Source organism: Typopeltis vanoorti, chromosome 20, assembly GCF_054136105.1.
Source record: "Typopeltis vanoorti isolate ZY-2024b chromosome 20, IOZ_Tvanoo_1.0, whole genome shotgun sequence".
Taxonomy (NCBI): Eukaryota; Metazoa; Arthropoda; class Arachnida; order Uropygi; family Thelyphonidae; genus Typopeltis; species Typopeltis vanoorti.
The window spans coordinates 106,798,284-106,805,164 of NC_143568.1; positions in this window are offsets into that span (position 1 = coordinate 106,798,284).

Sequence of the window (6,881 nt, forward strand, 5' to 3'; positions counted from 1 at the left end):
AGTACACTAGAATGCTCTCCGGTGATGAGTCTTTGGACCCCTTGGAGGTGTAACCTTTTTATAGTCATTGGCAATAATTAGTCACCATTCCTGTTAGTGTTAGTTTAGTTGGCTTCCATTCTCACTTCAAAGCAATGGCAGAGATACATAAGCATCAGTCCCTCGATCTATGTCATCGAAATCATCTATATAATGTCATTATACAGGACATAACAGACATCAAACTAGGTGTTCGGTATAATTTGGAGAGCCTCCTAAACCCATAAACATTAGTAGAAAATGCTACTACAGGTCATTTGGAAGGAACCTGATGTTGCAAATAGAGAGAAGAAGCATCGACGCTCGATCTTCAACTGATTCTAGTCTCTATTCCGCAGACTAGGCTGAAGTGAAGTTATTTCGTCCATTGAGTAGTAATGCTCGTTCTGAAATTTTTTTTCTGCAGAGCTGGAGTTTTATTTCTGACCCTACGCTGTCTGAACTACAATGTCTGAAGAGAGAGAGAGAGAGAGGTTGAGTTCAGGCCGATGGATAGAGAGATTAAGAGGCTTGTGATTAGGGTAGGTGAATGCAACATGAACAGGAATAGGTGACAAAAAGTCGCGATGATACAATAAGGTAAAGAGAGGAAATAAGATGCAGTGAGAGAGAGAGAGAGAGAGAGAGAGATGAGAAAAAGAAATGCAAGTGGGAGAGAAATGCGAGTGTATACGAAAGAGTGAGGACGCCAGTGTTTAGTGTACCTGAAGGTATGAGATGCATAATGCATGGTGATTGGATGATTCAAGATAAGCAGAATAAATACTCGAAGAGCATTTGCCTAGTGGAACAATACAGAGGATTGCTGTTTGGATAAAGAGGACAAAAAGTGGATGAAATAATAGTGATGGTTGGCACAAATAATTTGAGAGGCAACGTTAAACGGATGCCAAAGGATTTCAGAACAATGTTAGAGATTGTGCAGCAGAAAAGTGTGAGGGAACGATAATGCGTGTACTGTCTCGTTTTAACTATTGCAAAGTTTAGTAGAAGAGCAGCGATAATGAATTATATGAAAAAAGAAAGGACAAGCATTTATTCCTCTTCTCCGAGCAAGTGGAAATGTTTTGGTCAGGAAACAAGACTTGATAAGGTTGACAATAGTAGAGATGGTCTCATAGGAGGAACGTGTTTTAGGTGGGAGGGTATCATTGGGTGCATTGAAGAACAGAGTGGACAATAATGGATATGGGCCATGGAGATTATTGACCCTGCTGGCATGTGCACTCATGAGCCAAGACATTATTACCATCCAACTTGTTTTGGCCAACCAGACTGCACAGTTGGCTGATTCTAGCGGTATTCTTGTAGGGAGATTGTTCTCGTGGGTATCACCGAGTCTCTCCATCATCACTAAACATACTTTGATCACGATCTGGCTCTTCCAGTAAGACAACTTTTCTCCCATAGCATGTTGAGAAAATCATATTCAAGTATTCAGTGTGCTCTCCTGGTCGACTAATGGACTAATTCTCCTGATTTGAATTCCATCGAACTTTTGTGGGATCACGTAGAACGCAGCATCCGTCGGTCGATGCTAGTGCCTTTCTCGGTCGCTGACCTGAGATGTTCTGGACCGAGCAGACGTTAATCTGTTTTGCTTGATCTAGAATACCTCGGGACACCTTCCATGAAGTGGAAAGTAAGAGGGCCGAAGTAAATGGAAGCTAGTTAAGGGTTATATGTATTAATAACAATAACGAATTGTATACAAGTGAGAAAAAGAAATGGGTTAAAATTCATGAGTGAGGATATAAAAAATAATTGCAGGTGAAAAATAGGTTATGGGAAAATGTACAGAGGTGGTGAATTGTTTCCATTTTGCTTTCAATCGAAGCATCTGAAGCGTGTTAAAGTGGTTAAAAAAACATATGTATCATGCTTATAACTTTTGACAACAACTTCTTCGGATTCTTACAGAAACGCCATCATTGGGCTTCCTGAATACTGTAAAAAATATTGAATCAGACATTATTTCTCGCAAAAACGACAGCAATATTGACAATCAAAAATGATCACTTGGACAGTAATTTTTATTTTTAAACCTGTCATATGTTGATAATTTTTCGATAGAACTCTTTTTATTTCAAAGGAAATGATAACAACAATATTTATTGAATAATTTTTCGCCATAACTGAACTACTTTTTAAAATAATAATTCCTCCTTGGCTTAATCGAATTTGATATTTAGGGTCACAATTAAAATTCCTATTTTTATGTGCCACCTTCAAGGAGTTCAATGACTCATCGTGGGAAAACACACTTCTCCCCTACTTAATCCTCTAACACACAACGACACTAGTACTGTCAACAGGTAACTCCATCTGCCGTCAACGCCACCACCACCACCAAAAAAAATTTTTTTTCTTTAAATTTAATTTGTTTGAAAATTAAAGTTGAGGCACTTTGTGTTCAAGCAGTATAAAGCCAAAATAAACCCAATAATATTATCAACAGATTGTCCATGACTGTCGACAATCGTTTCTAACCTTGCTTGAATATAAAACGAGATGGATCTAAGATTGTAAAAAAGATAAGAATCATAACATCATCTTGTATAGTGACACTATTCATTTTCATAGTATTTTTGACGTGTTCCCCATCCACAATAGGTTTCAAACCATTCGTGGGTGGACCTAAAAGTAGGAAATAAAAAAAAATTAACACAGAAAATAAATTGCACTATATTTGTTTTATTTCAAATCTTTTGGACATTTTTGCTACTTAAAAGGTCTGATTGAAGCAAAAATTGATCAGTTGACAAATTTTGCTGAACATACTATATAATAAATTTCGAATTGTTCCAAAAAATTTCGCCACTAGAAACGATTTCGTTTAAGCATAAAAATATTGGCGCATTTCTTTAGCGCAGTTAAATTTAAATTAAAAAAAAAACCCATCCAGCAAGTGCAAATAATAAATATACATAAGGATATACAAAAAAGTCTAATATATTCTTACACATTTTGCAAGCGGACTTCGAATAAGACAGAGCATCTTGGAATATCATCTTCCTTTTTTATTAGAAACAAATCCTCTCATACTTTATTACTTTATTTATTCCCAAAAAGTAAGTGTAACTGCGTATAGTAATGACAAAATAAGATTCCTGTTGTTAACACGTTCATTGCCGCGCGATGCGAGTTCTCACCAAACGGCCGATCACGCGTTATCGCGTTGACGTCGCTAACTAAATAAAAAAATAAAAAAAAAAATTGGCTACCACACGAAATTCCAATTTTCAGCTTGGCAATGAACGATATCGCGCGATCACGCGATGCGAGTTCTCACCAAACGGCTGATCACGCGTTATCGCGTGGACGTCGCTAACTAAATAAAAAATTAAAAAAATTTGGCCACCACACGAAATTCCAATTTTCAGCTTGGCAATGAAAGTGTTAAAGCATCTGAAGAAAGTATCAACTTTCTTTAGATGTATTCAACACACACACACACACACACACACACACACACACACACACACACACACACACACACACACACACACACACACACAATGGCGTATAACAACGTTTACCAAATGGTAAAATACAAGTAAATAGCGTTTATTCGGGACTAATGAATAAATAATTTAATTAATAGAGACGAAAAACACACTCCGTCCGCGTTGCAATTTCGCATCTCTTTGTTCGTGGTAAAGTAAGATTTAAGAATAAAGTTATCATCTTTTCCTCCAAACCTGAAGTTTCTAATTAACAAAAAACTGCATCACACTTCTCATTAATAAATTACTTGGCTTTAGTTTAATTTCTTTATATTTTTGTAAGAGTAAATGCTTCTTTATTATAATAATAATAAATGAAAACTCTATGAACATTCAAATCTGTTTTATTTTACCTATTGGCCATAAAAAGTTTAGTGGGTAACCAAGATGAAGTATTCAAATAACCGGGCCACGGAAAAAAAGTTTTGGAAACCTTGGCGTATAGCATTAACACCAATACTGTCATTAACTTAAAATATCTACAAAAATGTGATTTATATATTGCTGCCGATATCCAACCGTCCATAATATGAGATGATTTCTGGTTACTTTGACTGTTAAGCTGTTTTAAGTAAACATACTCATGAGCTATATTTTTATGCAAACGCCAAATCTGTACACTTGACTGTTCGTATTATGTGTAGGGTAAGGATTGTGTGTAAACTTGGTGTGTCACCCTAGAGACAAACCATGGAACTTTTCCAATATACAGTGTGAATTTTTTCTTAAATCAGTTCAGCATCTCTCCTCTTTCCAAACACACTGCAGATGTTTCATCCTCTTGACAACTCCAATCATCGTAATCAGTTTTATTCACGCCTCCTTTTTTACAGATCGATCTCCTCCCTGCAAATCACAGCCTCATACCCAATGGCACTACTACGGGTTAAGTGGAATAACTTCTGGGATTAACACACATCTTTTTTTCATGGTCGGAATACTGTCTCAGCTCTCCTGAGCTAAATATCTATTCGTAGGAAATAACTGAAATAATACTCACCGGAAAGAGGGGCTTCATTTCCTGCTGCACTGTAAACCTCTCCGCCTCTGACCATGCCATGGTTCGAAAAAAACATGCCTTACAGTTCATGATAAAAATACTACATATATTCAATGGCTGAAGCCAAAATTAACGTCCGAAACAAACGTAAGAAAATCATTAATAAATCCACAACAAACGTCTTAATGACCTTGCGACTACTGAACTGGCATTTGATCATTAATGCTGCTTTTAGTAGGCATTTCGGTATCGGTATTTTCCTGCGAGTCTTGTTAAGATGACCAATGCAGACTACCTCCAGAACTACCACACCCTGCCCACTTCATTACTCATCTGACCTTCGCCATTATTGTAAAAATCCTCAATAATCTTAATGTTTCCATCCAGATGGTGTCCCTCCAGTTGTGTGCCAGAATTAACATCTGTTCTACACAGTGTGCCGTTAAGTAATGAGACATTTTACAGGACAGCCCTTTTAACTACGCTACCGGCCAATACGTCTATAGACCTCAAAGTTATCATGGATGCGAAGTGCATATTAAACTTATAATACCATTGATATTACATTGAAATACATGATGGATATGAGCGCATATGAGGATGCACATTTGATCCATAATGGCCAGTGAGGTGATTTTAATAAAAGTAATAAAAGTGTTTGTAGTTTTGACCGCTAGAGTGTGTGTTGTAATTGCAAGTACAACTTTGGAGTCGGCGTTGCAGCAGTTTTCGTGTGACAGCAGTCGTAGTAAGGTGTGTGTGAGCGGAGCGTGTCAGAAGTTGCATCATGGAGCAAAGACCTGCGATATAATTTTACAGTAACTTAGGAAAAAGCACTACAGAAGTGTACCAAGACCTAAAACATTTTTACGGCCACGACTGTCTGAGCCGTGCACAGGTATTCCGCTGGTTTCCAACGTTTAAAGAGGGGAGGGATTCCCTGGAGGATGAACCACTCTGTGAACCGCCAGTTTCTGCACGGGCAAATAAAAATGGTGAAAGCAATGGAAAATTGTTGCCCATGACATGCAAATAACACTAGGCTACTTGCTGTACAGCTTCGTGTCGGTAAGGAAACTGTCAGAATAATCTTAGAGAGAGAATTGCACAAGAGGAAGATTTGTTCCAGGTTTGTACCACATTCGCCAGATTTGGCGGAACAGAGCCAAATTTGGCGAATTCCTCCATTCCCCTATTCGCCAGATTAGGCTCCTGCAAACTTTTTTCTCTCATCAAAGATAAAGTGTGCCTTGAAAGGGGAACGTTGCGACCCATACACCCTCCATCATGCCTTCGAGATATATATATACTGTATATATAACAATTAATTAGCGATCTATATCTACTCTATATATATAAAAAGATAAGCCGAAATTTGAAACGTTTTTTGTCTTACCAGCTTACTGGCTTACCAGCCCAGAACTCGGGGTTTGGGCGCCGTAGTCGCCAGGAGTGTGTGTGTGGGGGGGGGGGGGAGAATCCACCTAGTATATATATATATATATATATATATATAACAATTAATTAGCGATCACCAATATGGATTTTGCTATTCTTGTTCTTCAACAGTCTTCCTTGGTAAACTTGTCCATCTTAGGACAGAGGAAAGGCAATGGAGAGAAAAAAATTCGTGTGGTCATTTTTGATATTTCCAGAGCCATTTTTCTCATATCTGGCATCGAAGTCATCTCAACAAGTTGCCATCTTATGGTCACCCTCTTGTGCTTTATGATTAGATTGCCAACTTTCTCTCCAATCGTTCATTGTCGATATCATGTTGGATAGCTTCCTGTCATCAATTTTTTTATTAATACTGGAATACCCAAGGTTTTACACTCACGAACGCGCTATGCCCTCTATACATCAGTTATCTTTTCTCTGTAACCTCTAATCCTGTTCTGCTGATGACAGTGTTCTCCATTACTCTTCTTCGTTTAAGAAACCTTGTGTTATGTATATAGATAATCAGTCTCTCAAGCACTGATCTTCTTGCCATTCTCAAGTGAGCGAAGATAATCTAGTGAATTTCAATACTCTCAAAGCATAGTCTTGTTTCACTACCTTCAAGAAGATCCCACTTCACTCCTTCTTACTGCTATGTTCTGATTTCCAGTCAGTATGAGTCTTCTCTTCTCAGGTTGACTTTCACATCTACTTATACTGGCAAAAAACACATCATATCCATAATGTTTTCGGCCCCCCCCAAAGCTTGATATCCTTTGGAGTCTTCAAAAAGAAGATGTTATACTGTCACCTGTGCTAACATTCCCTGGCAAACTTCAGGGAAGATTGATTTTTAATATTTAGTGCCCACAAACAAGTTCGGACCTTAACAC